We start from the raw sequence: 16,780 nt of genomic DNA, 5'->3' as shown, positions 1-16,780 counted from the left end.
ACCCAATTTTGAAATGTTCTAGGACAAGGCAGGGAAGGGCCCTCTGGAGATGGGGTGGAGATTCCAGTCCATTTAACTGGAGGAGAAGGGGGTGAAGGGACATTAACTGCTGGTTGATGGTTAACGTTCCCTCCCAAGGGTATGTGTGATTTATGCCGATGTTTTAAAATAAATTCAACCAAGCTAGACTCAGTGTCCCAGGAAGCTAAGGAGACAGCAGTCCTGAAAACTTTGGGGGGGAATAAAAGGATATATTCCAGACAATTTGCCTCCTTTTTGACTCTACGTATCCAAAGTGGATGTCCTCTTATCACAGAAACCCCTCAGGAAGGGTCTTCCAGGCACCTCCATCTGAAGAAATTGGTGTCCTGTGTCTGCATTCTAGGCCTCTTGTCTTGACTGGATCAAAGAGAAAAAAAAAAAAAAAAAACCCCCGAACTGTTCCCACTGTCATATTAGCTAAACCCACTTTGGTCCCCATTCTGGGGTCTGCCTGGGAAAAAAGAAGAATCTGTACATTAAGACTCTTTGAGTGACATGTGACAAACCCCCAATTCATATTGGCTCAAGCCAAAAAGAGAATGTATTGGCTTACATAACTTAAAAGTCTAGGATTGGGTGTAGCTTCAGGTATGGCTGGATCCGGTGGGGTGGTAGGGGTGGGGGATCTTAGCGCTGATTTCCAGTGACCTGGACTGGAGGAGATTTCCTTGCCTGAACCCGTCACGGTGGCTGCAAGGATGTGGTGGTCTGAATGAGTCTCAGTGGTGTGCACTGAAAAGTCGTAAGGGATCATTCGTCATGAGAAACCTGTGGTGCTTTTAGAAGCAAAGTCAGATCAACAGAGAGATCTTCTTAAGTTCTGTCTGATCCAATGAGATCTTAAGAATCCGAACTGTTCTCAGCTCTGAGGAACCTTATAAAGCATCTGGGTTGGGGAGGCCAGTATGCGTGCCACCAAAACATTATTCTTCCCTCCTTCCATTCCTGGCAGACATTGCTAATGGACCACAGACATTGCTAATGGATCACAGCACCCTTTCCCAGTGAGCCGCAGACTCTGTCTCAATATCGCTTTGGAAGCAACCCGTGTCCACCAGCTGGTGTTAGAGCAGGAGCCGAAATGATTTGCAGTTTCTCTCCTAAGCGGATGGAGAAAAGGAAACCAAAGCTCTGAGAGTTGTGATTTGCCCAGCGTCACGCGGGAACTCAGGGACCGAACCCTCCTGACTCTGGCCAGCCTCCTTTCCTGTGGGATTCTGCCTGATTGAGCACTGAGAGGAGGTCTGTCCCTCAGTGGAGATTTCCACTGCAGACAGCTGCGGCACGTGGTAAAGAGATAGACTTGATGTCAGAGGAAAGCCAGAAAGCTCGGCCACTGACCCGGCTCTTGCTGAGAACATCCCCTGGAGCTGAGTGCAGCCCGGTGGGCAGGACGATCGGTGGGGAGCCCACCAGTCAAACCACTTGTCCATCCGCAGAGCTCTCAACGGGCTTTTGGTGCCCTGCCTTACGTATAATAAAACCCGGGAACGTGCTCTACTAGACACGCGTTCTCAATGGGAGGTGATGCTGAAATTATTCCCTCCTGGGGACGGGATCAGGGTTGTCTTAGAGGGAAGGAGAAATGGCTAAGAAGCCAGAAAGTGGAGAGTAAGTCCTGACACAGCTATTATTCTCCCAGCTCAGCCTCACCCAATCGCAGCAAGAAAATACGTGTCAAACAACCAGCTGATTATTGGGCCGTAGGGAGGTACGGAAGGCAGGTCCTGACCTCAAGGAGCCTACAGTGATGTATGGGATATGAACTTAGTCAGTAATTTGTGTGGACTGACATTGGGCTCGCCGTGTGCCTCTCACTAAGCTAAGAGCTTTGCCTGCATTATCTTAACTCAAATTCACATGACAACCTGGAGGAGGCAGTGGAGATGTTCCTTATGAACAGACGCTGAACCAGAGGCTTAGAGAGAGGGAGCCGCGCTGCCTGTGGCCACCCTGCCCATGGCCACCCTTGAGTGAGGGCAGAGCCGGGCTCCTGGTCAGGCCTGCCTGACCCTGGTTCTGACCGAGCCACACGCCCTGGACTGGCAGACGTGGTGAAGAGGAGCAGAACGGAATGTGTGAGCCGCTGGAGAGCCATTAGGCCCGTTGCCCCCAGCAGCAGTGTGCAGGGTGCTGGTGGGCTCAGAGAAGCATGCGCTCGTTCCCAGAAAGCACAGGTGTGCCCTTGGGGAAACGTCACCGGGGAGGCTGAGTAATGTAACTAAGTGCCAGTCGGGACATTAAGCTTGTGGCCCACAGAAAGGTGCAGTCGGTTTGAAAACTTCGGATCTAGAACAAGCCCCCCATTGTACAGGTGAGAAAACTGAGGCTCAGGAAGGAGAACTGACTTCCCCCAAGTTGCACGGCCATGAGCAGTGGGGGCCAGGACTTGAATCTCCATCGGGGTCCCCATCGGGGTCCCAGTTGAGCCAACGCCCCTGGGGGCCCATGGGAAATAATAGGAACCAAACCGTGGCAGGGCAGTGACGGAGCACCCAAAAGAGGGTGCTGGGGGGGCCCGGATGGAGAAACACCTGAGGGTGCTGTGCCTCGCCACCTACAACAGATCCCCCGGGGTGGGGTGGGGGGGACGGCAGTGATGACGGCAGCGCCTATGATGGCCACCACCTGAGCTCAAACCCAGACCTGGGACCCGGCACTTAAAAAGCACCCGATTTCACAGATGTGGCCAATTACTATTGCTTCTTTATTTCCTTTGGAAATTTACTTTTAATACGTTTTGGCTTTCCCCGTCCTCAGCGGGGTCTGGCCCTAATCAAGGCAGCCTGACTGATGACAAAAGCAGAGGCTCCCAGGTAGGCTGCACGTACCCACACCTCCGGTGGGTCTGGCAGAGGCTGGAGGGAGAGTCCAGTTTGCAGCTAATCCTTTTCGCATCAGCAGTCAGCTCCTCGGAGCCTCTGGAGGGGCTGCTGATTGTGGAACCAGCTGGAAGGGAAATGCGAGGGCAGATGTGGCCACAGCCAAAGGCCCGAAGTCAGCACAGCTTCGCTGCAGCCCATTAGATGCAGATTCGCATCCCAGAACTACCACTGACCGCCGAGCCGCTCAGCCTGGATGAGACTGGGTTCAGCCCCAGGAGCGCCCTGAGCGCTGGGGCCCTGTCTGCTGAGTGACTACTATTTGTCCCCGTTGTCAGCTAAACTCGCTGTGGACAACAGCTATTCTGCGGGGGCCAGGGGAAACGGAAGACATATTTCTCCCCCTTCTCTCCCAGGCCCCCGACCTGCCCTTCAGCTTCAGGAGTTCCGGGCTTCACCCTTTGTCCAGGACCTTCAGAGAGATTGTGATAACAGCAGTTCTGAAGCTGAGAAGGGGTCGTCGTGAGGACAGCGTGTTCCTGTAGCAAAACCCTCCTCGCCTCCTTGCCCCTCCTCCAAGTGCTACAGACCAGAAGAGGGGAGCTTGTCATTAGGGACGTTCAGGGACACAGCTTTGAATCCTAACTGTCTCAAAGGGCTTCTGCCTGCTTCGGCGTGGTGTGTTTGGGTTCTCTGGATCATAAATCTACTGTAACTATTCTAGGTAAGAAGGGGATGACTCGGACGGTTACAGAGATGTTCCTTTTGATTACACAAAACAAAACAAACACCAAACTCCAGAAAATCTAATAAAACTCATTTGAAGAAAGATTTCTTGGGTCATGTATGGAAAAGTCCAGCGGCAGCATAGGTTTTAGGTGAAGCTTGATCCAGCCACTCAACATTGTCACGGGGATCCAGACTGCCACGGCACCTGTCCCTCTTCCACATACATCTGTGTGTGCGTGCTCCCGGAATGGCCATTCCAACTCCAAATATCCATGACCCTTCCGCTCAAGTATCTGCACCCACATGTCCTTCCACGTCTCTTCATTTGTATTACTGAGGGAGGGAATCAGATGTCCAGGCTCATCCTTTCAGGCCAAGCACCAGAAGTTGTATGTTTCTGGCCAGTGAGTGGATGGTCTCTCCTGGGTCCAGTTTCCAACACTTATTCAGTCATCAGTGGCCAGACCACGAAGGTCACATGGTTGTTCCAACCCGGTGGAGGCAAGATGTCTGAGAAGGGGTCTTGGACCAGTCAACCACCCTGACACCTTCCCAGAGAGGTGGGGACCCACACGCTGAGTCCCATGAGTCTCTGAAGACTCTGCAATTTCTCCCTGGCCTGAAGATGATCTGGAGTCCTCTTTTGTTCTTAATTAGTAATTTTAGGAAAAGTTTAAGATCGGTTCTGGTTAGAATTTTTTTCCCAAACTTTTTCTTGAGGCTCTGTTTCTGGTTCATTCAGGAGGAGAATTTCAGACTTGGTTCAGGAAATAGTGTTAATCACTGTTCCTGAGAAATCTGTCAGTCACCACGTGTGTCCACCGTCAGCAAGCCCAGGATTATCCTCGGTTGGCTGTTGACAGGCAACTGGGCTGCTTCTTCAAACAAACCCTGCATTATTTTATACTTTCATACCAGGAAAAAGGTTTGATCTTCAAAACAATGTACTCACGTCATCGATTAGGCTGGAAGAACTTGTTTGGCCAAATTTAGAACCCACAAGAAGGTCAGAGAATAAATTTAGAACTGAACTCTGCACCCTGAGGGCCAACAGCTCCATCTGGCACTGGGTGCCTGCTAACTCCACCTGCTACCTTGAGTTTGGTTGAATTTTTCCCTCTGATTATGTGTCTACAGAATTCTTGTATGATAACATGGTCTTTAAGGGCACGACCTGGCATCTAACGCCTGTCTTTACTACTTCATAAGCTGTGTGACTCTGGGAACGTGTTTCATCACCTGATCCTTAGTTTCATTATCTTTTAAAGAAGGGGGGAGGGTAATAATAGCATCTACCTCACAAGATGTTACAAAAATTGATTAAGATATTTTTGTGTGGGACTTCCCTGGTGGCGCAGTGGTTAAGAATCCGCCTGCCAATGCAGGGGACACGGGTTCAAGCCCTGGTTCGGGAAGATCCCACATGCTGTGGAGCAGCTAAGCCCATGTGCCGCAACTACTGAGCCTGCGCTCTAGAGCCCGTGAGCCACCACTACTGAGCCCACGTGCCACAACTACTGAAGCCCGTGAGCCTAGAGCCCGTGCTCCGCAACAAGGGAAGCCACGACAATGAGAAGCCCACACACCGCAACGAAGAGTAGCCCCTGCTCGCTGCAACTAGAGAAAGCCCGCACGCAGCAACAAAGACCCAACAGAGCCATAAATAAATAAATTTATTTTAAAAAGAAGAAAGATATTTTTGCGTGGTAAAATATATATAACACAAAATTTACCATTTTTATTTTTATTTTTTCTTTGGGGTACGCGGGCCTCTCACTGCTGTGGCCTCTCCCGTTGCGGAGCACAGGCTCCGGACGCGCAGGCTCAGCGGCCATGGCTCGCGGGCCTAGCCACTCCACAGCATGTGGGATCTTCCCGGACCGGGGCATGAACCCACGTCCCCGGCATCAGCAGGCGGACTCTCAACCACTGCGCCACCAAGGAAGCCCCACTTGATCATTTTTAAGTGTATTGTTCTGTGGGATCACATACCTTCACACTGTTGTGTTCAATCATCACCACCATTCATCTTCAGAACTGTTTCATCTTCCCCAACTGAAACCCTCTACCCATTAATCAATAACTTCTCCTTCCCCCTGCACCAGCCCATGGTAGCCACCATTTTAATTTCTGTCTCTATGAATTTGATTACTTTAGGAACCTCATGTAGGTGGAATCGGACAATACTTGTCCTTTTGTGACTGGTTTATTTCACTCAGCATAACGTCTTCAAGGGTCATCCATTGTGTAGCCTGTGTCAGAATTTCTTTCCTTTTTCAAGCTGAAGAATAGTCTATTATATGGATAGGCCACATTTTTGTTTATCCATTCATCTGTCAACGGACACTTGGCTTGCTTCCACCTTTTGGTGATTGTGAATAAATGCTACTATGAACACAGGTGTACAAATATCTGTTCAAGCCCCGGCTTCCACTTCTTACCCAGAGTTTGATTAAGATATTGATACTTTATGGAGAGCCCTTAGCCCATGTGTGGCATATAGTAAGCATTCAACATCTTGTCGCTGATAAAATCAGTATTAGAAAAATAGTGGGCAAAATGTTTAAAAATGCAAATTAAAGAAGGAGGTGACATTTTTGCTTGTCAAATTAGCAACAACTAAAAGGTAATAATCCTCAGTGCAGCTGGGACAGGGTGAGATGGAGTGTGTCATACACATCCGTGGGAAATCTTTCTGGAAACAACTTGCAGGGCTAAATCTGATATATTGAGGTTCTCAGAAGTGTGCATACCATTTGACCCAATAATTACACTTCTGAGAATTCATCCCAAAGAACTTCAATTGCAGACCAAGATTTGACACCGGAGAAGTTTGTCACAGCAATCTTTGTGATATTGTGGAAGCATCCTCTATTTCTGTTCGTAGAGAATAGTGAAAAAAAATATTGCTGGTGTAGTCCTGCAATGAACTATTTTGTAGTCATTAAAAATGCTGATGAGAATAGTGAAATGAGAAGATGTACATGCTATACTCTTTCATGAAAAAGAAGGTATAAATACTGTATATATGGATCCTGTAAGGATAGGTACCATTTATTGAGCATTTACTATGTGCTGGAAACTCTGCTAAGTTCTTTACATACTTTCTTGCTTACTCCTCCCCGCAAGCCAAAGAGGTGGGTGCTATGATTACTCCATTTTACAGATGAGGACACAGAGGTTCCAAGTGGTGACGTGACTCTCAGGGTCACACAGTCAGCAAGAGGCAGAGCTGGGATTCCAACCCAGGCCCCTCGGCTCTGAAGAGTAGAAAAGGAATGGAAAGAACACGGTGCACTAAAAGATAATCATGCTCCTTGCAAGAGTAGGAGTGAGCTAGTTTTACTTTCTTCCTCATGCTTGTCTGTACTTTTTTCCCGCAAACCGGAGTGGGGTGTGGGGAGAGCATATCAGATAGAAAGGGAAGGAGAGAGGCAATTGCCCCTTGCAAGGCAAGAACTCAGTTTGTGTCCATTTTTTTTTCTCGTGAAAGTAGAGCAGAGTGTCCTGGCTGTGTCTTCTGGCTGATTGCTTAATAATCGTGGACACATACACACACACACACACACACACACACACACACACACAAGACAGAAGAGACAAAAACCAGCAGTAGCCAAAACTCTGCTAGATCGATGTAGACTGTTACATGCGCAGCTTTCCAAAAAGCAGAGCTCAGTGAAATAAATAGTTTTCCTGTGAGAAGAGGCTTAAGTTGGCGATCTTAACAACCCTCCAATTCATTCCAGATCTTCTCCGAGTGGCTCGCGTCAATGCACCCATCTTGATGTACTTAGGATCACTTAGTAACTGCAGTGTGCCTGAGTGTCTGCCGGGCTTCTCCGGCTCGGCAGCATGCCAGGGTGCTGGGCAAGGGGGCAAGGAGGGGTTTGGCCCTGGGGAATGCTCTCCCCACTCCTCGAGCCCCCCATAACTTCTTGGGGTCCCCAACTTTCTTTTCCTGGTAAACCATCACATTTAATCTAAACTGGAGGCCTGAGAATTCAAACACTTTTCTTGGCAAAGGCTCCATTCCTTTAGTCCTGGAGAAAATCTGCAGGAAGAATTTAGAATCAGGGACTTTGAAAACATATACACATGAAAAAGTCTGGGCTATCTTAAAAACTGACAGCTTCACTGTCCAGGCAAAAATGTATTGATGGATGGATTCATTAATTCACTTGCTCACTCAACAATTGTTTATTGGGCCATCTCCTATGTGTAAGATTTGATACAAAGTTAGTGTAAGATACAAAGTTGCTGGACGTACAAGATTCATCCAACCATCCGTCCATCCATTCAACCAGCAGATATTTACTGAAGCCTCCTAGGTGCCAGGCACCTTCTGAGGATGCTGGGCCATTAGCAGGAAACTGCCTCTTAGAGCTTGCATTCTAGCTGGGGTGACAGACAGACAAGGAAAATGTAGCATATAGAATAGCGGATGGTATTAAATGCTAAAGAGAAAAGTAAAGCCGGGATGGGGAAAGGGGGGCAGAGGTGATCCCACTTAGATGAGGGGCCAGGAAAGGAGGTGTTAAGCCACAATTTGTGGGAGATGAGGGAAGATGATTCAGGAGGCACAGAAATTAAATAACAGTGACTCACGGATCACGTGCAAGTCCCGTTTCAAGTATCTTTCAGTCCCGATTACGCCGAGAAAGTCTCTACTTGCTAATATGTCTTTGATGCCTCCCAGAGACCCGCTAATCTCCCCCTTGGAAGCACAGAGGCTTAGCAGGCAAGCATGCCTACTGGCCCTTGAACTTGGCTTTGTGTTCAGTGTGAATATTTTGCAGTTACTGTTTATATTACTATTGATGGGGAATGACACTGGCTCTTCATTTACAGTTATGAGAAGCATATTTCTAATTTCATCTATGTTTGAAAAGTGAGCTGATTTTATTTATTTTTTTAAATTTTATTTATTTTTGGCTGTATTGGGTCTTTGTTGCCGCACGTGGGCTTTCTCTAGTTGCGGCGAGCCGGGGCCTACCCTTTATTGCGGTGCGCGGGCTTCTCATTGCGTGGATTCTCTTGCTGCGGAGCACGGGCTCTAGGCACGCGGGCTTCAGTAGGTATGGCACGAGGGCTCAGTAGTTGTGGCTCACGGGCTCTAGAGCGCAGGCTCAGTAGTTGTGGCACATGTGCTTAGTTGCTCCTCAGCATGTGGGATCTTCCCGCACCAGGGCTCGAACCCATGTTCTCTGCATTGGCAGGCGGATTCTTAACCACTGCGCCACCAGGGAAGCCCTGAAAAGTGAGCTGATTTTAAAAAGTATTAAGGAACTTATAATACAGGTGGCACTCAAATATGGGGGAAATTGTAAAGGTGATAATGAATGAAATTTGGGACACACTTAAATCAGACGTGGGACATCCCTGGCAGACCAGTGGTTAAGACGCCACGCTTCCAATGCAGGGGGCACGGGTTCGATCCCTGGTCGGAGAACTAAGATCCCACCTGCCTCGCGGTGTGGCCAAAAAAAAAAAAAAAAAAATCAGACGTGACCCTTCTCCTCGAGTTGCCCAGAGCCTGGCTCAGGAGATGAAAGCTCTCAGTGTGACTCAGCCTGTGATCAGCACCTCCCTTTAAGGGCCTCTGGAAGGGGACGGCATTCCCTAAGGCTCTGATGGGTCAGGGAGAGCTGGTCAGAGGGGGAGCTGCCGGGGGCACGCTTGAAGGCAGGGGCAGGTCTGGACCTGCTGAGGGAGGACAAGCTGGGCATTCCAGGCAGAGGGACAAGGGAAGCCAGGAAGCGGGGGTGGAAAGATGAGGAGAGTCAGCCAGGCAGCCAGTATATAAGGGAGCAGAGCTGCTGGGGGAAGCAGACCTTTGGGAGGCCACCCCAGCTTTATACTAGTCTTGAGACTCCTCCTCACACAAGTTCCGTTCTTCGGGCGCTGCTTTCCTGCGTTTTCTTATGTGATCTCGGCGCACCCACAAGGCAGCACTGTGGTCAGTCCCGTTCCACAGACGGGGAGTTGCGGGCTCAGGACACATCACCTGTGCAGGGTCAGGCACTCAGCAAGCTGCTGTCAGCACTTTTATTTAAACCTGTTTTAAAAAATTCAGATCTAATTCATAGACCATAAAACACACCCTTTTAAAGTGTACAGTTCAGTGGTTTTCAGCCTTTTCCCAAAGTTGTGCAGCTCCTGCCGCCATCCGATTCCAGAACAGTTTCAACGCCCCCAAGAGAAACCCCGCGCCGCTGCGCAGCCACGCCCACTCTCCTCGGCTCCCAGCCCCCAGCAACCACGAATCCAGCTTTTGTCTCTATGGATTTGCCTGGTCTGGACACTTTGTGTAAGTGGAATCATATAATATGTGGCCTTCTGTGTCTGGCTTCTTTCACTCAGCATCATGTTTTCTAGATTCATCCATGTTGTAACATATATCGGTACTTCATTCCTTTATGTGGTGAAAACTATCCCATTGGACGAGTGAACCCTCATACATTTTGCTTATTCTTCAACAGCTGATGAACATTTGGGGGGTTTTCACTTCTTGGCTCTTAGGAATAATGCTGCTAAGAACACTTGTGTACAGGCTTTGTGTGGACATGTGTTTTCATTCCTTTGCGAATATATCTGGGAGTGGGATTGCTGGGTCATATGGAAACTCTGTGTTTCACCTTTTGGGGGAACTGTCAAGCTATCTTCCTAATCGGCCGCACTGTCCTGCGTGCCCACTAGCGGTGCCCGAGGGCTCCAGTTTCTCCACATCTTCACCAACACTTGTTACTGTCCATCTCTTTGATTACGGCCATCCTAGTGGGTGTGAAGTGGTATCTCATTGTGGACTGGCAACCCCAGCAGCCAAGTTGCGTTGAATTGGAAACTTACTCTGACCTCCTGTGGCTGGAACTGGGGTCAGTGGGAACAGAGGTGGGAGGATTAATTGGGGCTGGGGTGCGGGGGCTTCAGCAGCTTCTCTGAGGACAGGAGGGAATGAGAAGGGCAGTCAGAGAGGGGCCTCAGGGTTTGGAGCTTGGAGAATTTGGGGTGTGATGGGGCTGGTAAGGGCAAGTGCTGGGAACAGAACTCGGAGACTGGACCCACCTCTCCTCCTGGGTCCAGGGCGAGCTTCTTCCTCATGAGAACAGGCCCTGGCCTTGGGCTTCACTGAGATGGAGGGGGACAGAGTGAGGCAGCAGAATTCCTCCTCAGGGAAGCCAGAGCAAAGGGGGTCTTGAGGAGCGAAGCACTCCCAGGCCTGCACCAGACTCCGAGGGGGGCTCAGAGCTCGAGGCCTGGGCTTCACCCCGCCAAGAACACTGGGCACATACCACCCACTGTTTCCAAAGTTGTGACTTTCAGGTCCTGACTCCCAGGACACGGGTTGGGGCTCATTACTGTGCCCCTAGCGTGGGGCAGAGCTCTGGCGACCACAGGCCCACTGTTGTTAGCTGTCAGCCACCAGCTGATTTCTAATCATTATCATGTACAATATTCATGTTTCTTAAGCATTTACTATGTGCCCTTATGACGTACTCTGAGGCTTTACATGCATTTAATTTCCATCCCCATTTCACAGATGAGCAAACTGAAGTTCTGGGCTGTGAGGGAGGTCTTGCAGCCACCCCCACACAGCCAGCAAGTAGGACAGTCAGGTCTCCAACCTCGTCTCTACTGTCCAGGCCACACTGGGAGGGAGATGGTGTAGGAGCCTTCCACTTTAAGGCCTTCCTCACAGGGGGCGGATTGGTTTTCTATTGCTATGTAACAAGTTGCCAGAAACTCAGCAGCTCAGTGCAACCGCATTTATGAGCTCCCAGCTCTGGAGGACGGAAGTTGGTGTCTAAGATACTGGGTAGACCGAGTTCTTGTGTGGAGGGTGTGGAGACAAATCCACTTGCAAGATCACTCTTGTTGGCATCATTCAGTCTCACGTGGTTGTAGGACTGAAGTCCTGCTTCCTTACTTGCTGTCAGCTGGGGCCACTTTCAGCTTCTAGAGGCTTCCGATTTCCTGGCCACGTGGTCCCCTCCCATCTTCAAAGCCAGCAATGGAGACTCTCTCACACTGAGTCCCTCCCATGCTTTAAACCTCTTCTGCCTGGAAGAGCCGGTCCTGTTTCAGGGGTCTCCTGAGTAGGTCAGGCCTGGGCAGGATAATCTCCCTTTTGCCATAAAAGGTGACCTACTCACAGGAGTCATATCTCCTGATATTCACGGGTTCCATCCACACTCAAAGGGGAGAGGATTTCATGCAAGGTCAAAGGTCCTGGGGTCATCGAAATATTCTGCCGGCCACGGAAGATCTTAGGTTCTAATAATAATAATAGTAATGGCCACAGGAATGGTGATACTTCCTTTCACTTGCTCAGAGCATCATGGTTTCCAGACTTACTCTACATCTGTAATCCAGTTGGAGCCCAACAGCGATGCCGTGAGGTATGAGCATCATCCCCGTTTTACCCAGGAGAGAGACAGACACCTAGTTAGCATGTCCGGGGCTGGAGCCCAAATCTTCTGACCCCAAGTCAGCCCAGGGCTCTTGGAGCCCACAGCACCCCTGCCTGCCATCAGAACCCTCAGACCTCATTACCGTTCTTGGAAAGGGCAAAGCATCTCTTTCCAGCCAGCCCAGCCCTCGGGGAGCGCTTCCCTGCAAACTCACCACGTTGGGTCATGGAAGCTCCAGCGTTTACAGGAACTGCTGCTGGGCTGGGTGAAGCTCACCTCATTAGGCAGGAAAACGAGTAAAGACTGAGGGGCACAGAATCAAAACGGCATGTGTGCAGGAAGAACCCCATGACCAGGGAGGGCGTCTGGCTGAGGCTGCGGTGCTCTGGCTGAAAGAGAGGGGGCCACGCTGTCCAGAGGGCCACGTGTCAAGCGGTGCTCACCGCTGCTCCTCAGATCCATGCGCCAGGCACAGGACTCACGTGGGTGCCCTGAGCGGCAGCCCCTGGGTGCCTACATCTGCCAGGCTTCTTGTGGGGTACCTCTCCCCTTAATATTAACCAGAGCCCAAGACCCCAGTGGGAAATCCCTGCCCCCCACACACTATCCCCAAGGATTCTCGAGGGTCTTAACATTGCTAGATAGCTTTGTGCTGATATATGTTAATTTTTAAAAATATTTCATTCTTCTCCTAAAATGCTGGATGCAATTTTAAAAAGGAAAGAGCCAGCTTTGCAGCTCGAGGAGGATGAGGGACAATTAACAGTCATCATTGTTAGAAGGCCAGTAGGGCTTTACGGGGTAGGTAGAACTATTGTAAACCAAGGAGTTTGGGAGATTGGAATATCTGCTTGTCAGAGCTATAGAAAATTGCAGGCCTAAGGTGATTGGATTCACTGGAAAGAATTCAAGGCACAAACTCAAATCTGCATAAGATTACTAAGAGCACAATTCTGTTCACTATTATTTTTAGGAGAACAAAACACGCAAAGCTGTGTTCATTTCCCTCAGAAAGCATTTTCCTGAGCAGTATTAACAGCTCAAGAATTAAAAGCCACTTCTGTTTTTCCTTTTGACACCATCATTTTGAAGTATCACTAATCATAGGTGAGTCTGACCCTCCCAGAGGAAAAGACAGTCCTAGGGAGTTTCACAGGCCTGGGGCAGGCAACAGCCACACTGAGAGTGGGGGAAAGAGCCTGTTTGGCTGGAAGTAGGTCTGTCAGTCAGTGATGTGGACATGCTTAAGGGACAGAGCCCTACGCTGTGTTCTGATAATGGACCCCTGGATGCAAAGGTGGTTAAAAACCAACCTTCAAGATAAAGACAAGCTGATCCTAAAATATAGTTCATTTGAAGTTTTTGGATGTTATTTTTTAAGATTTAAAAAATGCTTAGGATTATTATAAATCAATATTTATCAAAAAATAAAAGTATATTTAGAATAGTTTTGTTTACCTGATTAAATATCTGGTTTTTGGTATGTGAAAAAAAAAAGACAAAAAATTGTCTTCTTCCCTTTTATTCCATGCTGGATGCTGCTCCAATTCTTTCATTTTTCCTAAAGTTTTGCTGACACAAGGCTGCTGGGAGAGCGGCCTTTGGAGAGGTCTGTGGTGAGCCAGTGCAAAGGAATCTGGCTAATTTAAGCTGAGGGGGTCTCCTGGAAGGTCATGGGGAGTGGGGGTCACCGAATGGATCCAGAAAAACAGGACTGGAAATGGCCTGAACTAGGGGCTCAGGAACCCAAGACGGTCTCATGATAGACACTGCAGTCAGGGACTCACCGAAGCCAGAATGAACGAAATCCAGCATGTTCTGTCTCCTGTCCTTCGACTCCAGTTTCCCTTCCCAGGGAGGCTGTGTCTGCTTAGCCTGGCGAGGTTCTTGTCCTCTCCGTAGTGAGGGGATGGTGGGGCTCTGGGCCAGTCCCAGCAGACTGAAGGCAGTGGGCTAGAAAAAGGCAAACAGGGTGCTGTCGGGAAGAAAGTCCATAGAATTTGGGGTAATGGGAACCCAGGGGTAGCACACTTGTAAGTAAAGTCTGGAATCACCATCCTAAAATCCCATTGCCTGGAAAATGTCCCATGTTCTGCTCTCCCCTCCCCTCCCCCATAGCCTTCCCTGTCTCCAGCTGTCAATCATCAACACGCACATGTCAGTGCCTTCTCACACGTAACAGTCCAGCATCTCTTCCCCCACCCCACCAATGCCTGGAGCCCCCCTTAGCACATCCCAAAGCTCATTAAGCTGCCGGGCTAAACAAAGTGTTTTCGACCTGCTGTGGGTTGGATTTTGTCCCCCTGCAAAAGATATGCTGAATTCCTACCCCCTTGTACCTGCGAAGGTGACCTTGTGCGGAAATAGGGTCTTTGCAGACGTAATCAAGTTTAGAGGAGGTCTTCTGGGTGGGCCTTGATCCAATGATGGTGTCTTTATAACTAGAGAGAAATGCCTGGTGAAGACAGAACGCGCAGAAGGCCATGTGGCCCTCGAGGCAGAGATTGGAGCGATGCAGCCGAAAGCCGAGGAAGGCCAGGGATTAAGGGCCACCACCAGAAGCTGGAAGAGGCAAGGAAGGACTCTTATTTTTAATATATTTATTTATTTAATTTATTTATTTTTGGCTGTGTTGGGTCTTCGTTACTGCACACGGGCTTCCTCTAGTTGCGGTGCACTGGCTTCTCATTGCGGTGGCTTCTCTTTGTTGGGGAGCGTGGACTCTAGGCTCGCGGGTTTCCGCAGTTGTGGCCCACGGGCTCAGTAGTTGTGGCTCTCGGGCTCTAGAGCGCGGGCTCAGTAGTTGTGGCGCACAGGCTTACTTGCTCCGCGGCATGTGGGATCTTCCCGAACCAGGGCTTGAACCCATGTCCCCTGCATTGGCAGGTGGATTCTTGACCACTGCGCCACCAGGGAAGGATAGGGAAGGACTCTTTCCTAGAGGCTTTAGAGGGAACATGGTCCTGCCGACACCTTGACTTTGGACTTCTAACCTCCAGAACTGTGAGACGATACATTTCTGTTGTTTAAATGGTACTTTGTTATGGCAGCCACAGAAAACTAAGACACTAGCTCAGGTCTCTAACCTTAGCAGCACAAAGCTGTAGGAAAGGCCATAAATTATGGTTTGGTTTTTCCTTTTAACAAGAAGAAAACCCCACATCCTGGAAACTGTAAAGTAAGGTAACTAATTTCAATGGTTTCTATTTTGTAGATGAGAAAACTGAGGCTCAGAGTTTGTCACTTATCCAAGTCACATAGTTAGAAGGAGGCAAAGGCTGGACTTGAACAAGATTTTTGACCCCAAGACTTGTACTCATCATCCTGCATGTGAATGTGTGGCTCTGTATCTCACAGGTTAGTGCAGAGACCCCAAATCCTAGTTCCCAGATGTCACTTTTCTTTATTACATGAGCTCAAAAGTTAGTACTAGCTATGTTCTTATGGGAACTACCTGTTACAGCCACATTTTCTGTAACATGAGCCTCTGTAAAGCAAGCCTTTTTCCCTGGTGATTTTCATTACAAAATCAGAGATTCACTCCCACCAAAATCATCTCACCATAGACCCGAGTAAGAATGTTTGGCAAAGAAGGAATTAATTGATAAACAGCTTGTAGTATACTAACTCCAGTGTCTGCCTGGAATGTTTTGCAACACTTTTGGAAACTCCAGAATTATAATTTCAGCACAACCTGTTTATTTCAGGCTATTAAGCCACATGTGTATTCCGCATGCTTGGGAATCCACTGGCTTCACTCTGAATGGCAAGAACAGAGACCCTCTCTCACTTTCGGGTGGGCATTTGTAGCGGTTGGTAGAGCAGGGCTGCAATCCCTGGGGAGACCAGTAGGGGTCTTCTTCCAACAGGAAATAAATTTCAGGCTGAAGATTCTCTAAGTTCAAGGCTTTGGGTGCTAGAAAATGAGTCTGTTTCTTTGGGATGAAACCTACCCTCCTTACAATGTGGATTAACCAGTTGGTGTGAAATCACTCAGTCCTGAGAATGGGGCAAGAAAAGGTGTGGAAAAAAAATCCGACTTTTCCTGCCTTTTTGCCCCTCCTGGGAGGCACTGGAGCTGAGGCCAGGGTGCCTGGGACAGCCTCTGTCTTTCCCATCGGCACCAAGGGGAAAAGGACACTGCACGTCCGCACTGTCGAAAGAAAAACCAGAACGGCAAGCTGGGCTGACTTTTCTCTTGTAAATTGTTTACCTTGGGACAACCAGATGGCTCATCTCTTGTTGACCCCTTGACCATTTCTCGTGCTGTTAACAGCCTCTATTAGCAAACAGTCCCACTCCACTGGCCCACATGCCTGTGCAGGAGTCCCAGGGCCTGCTGGCTGCAGAGCCTCTGGCATACCAGGAGGTTGACTCAGCACTGCTGGGCTACAGATCTTCATCAGGGTTCAGGGTCTGGGTACTTCAGCTGTAAATGGAGTGAGGGTGGAAATGGGATGGATTATGTAAACGCTTTGCAATCCCTCCCACCCCCCAGCCCCTCGTCCCCCAACCCCCTGGCCCTGCCTTTACCATGACAAGACCTGGTTGTGATTAATGTTTGAGGGGTGAGAAGGGGGCTCTTGCCTTCCTGGGCAGTGGGCAGGGAGCACTCCGTCATCCCTGTCTGGGTTCCGTCCTTAGGCACCACCTCCTTCTGGACCTTGTGGGTGTGGTGCGGGGGTGAGATTTTAATATTAAGAGCTCCCAGAAGCCCCCAATCTGGGGTGGGGTGTAAGAAACAGATGGACATTTTTAGAAACTCACTCCAGTTTT

At 49.2% G+C, this 16,780-nt stretch overlaps 1 protein-coding gene and 1 long non-coding RNA gene across 12 annotated transcripts in view; one reads left to right on the top strand and one right to left on the bottom strand.

Annotated features, from left to right (window-relative positions):
- The window catches only part of RIPOR3 (RIPOR family member 3), a 74,069-nt gene that overhangs the window by 16,491 nt on the left and 40,798 nt on the right, over positions 1-16,780 (top strand). The gene's annotated exons all lie outside the window — the stretch shown is intronic.
- LOC141276561 (uncharacterized) lies at positions 7,147-16,453 on the bottom strand. Its single transcript, XR_012326397.1, has 3 exons — positions 14,344-16,453; positions 13,792-13,957; positions 7,147-12,393 (listed from the first exon to the last, which is right to left on the bottom strand). It is a non-coding gene; the product is annotated as an uncharacterized lncRNA (long non-coding RNA).

Source organism: Tursiops truncatus, chromosome 15 (assembly GCF_011762595.2).
Source record: "Tursiops truncatus isolate mTurTru1 chromosome 15, mTurTru1.mat.Y, whole genome shotgun sequence".
In the NCBI taxonomy this organism is placed as follows: Eukaryota; Metazoa; Chordata; class Mammalia; order Artiodactyla; family Delphinidae; genus Tursiops; species Tursiops truncatus.
The sequence above is the reverse complement of the archived record's forward strand: the minus strand, read 5'-3'. Positions and strand labels throughout refer to the sequence as shown.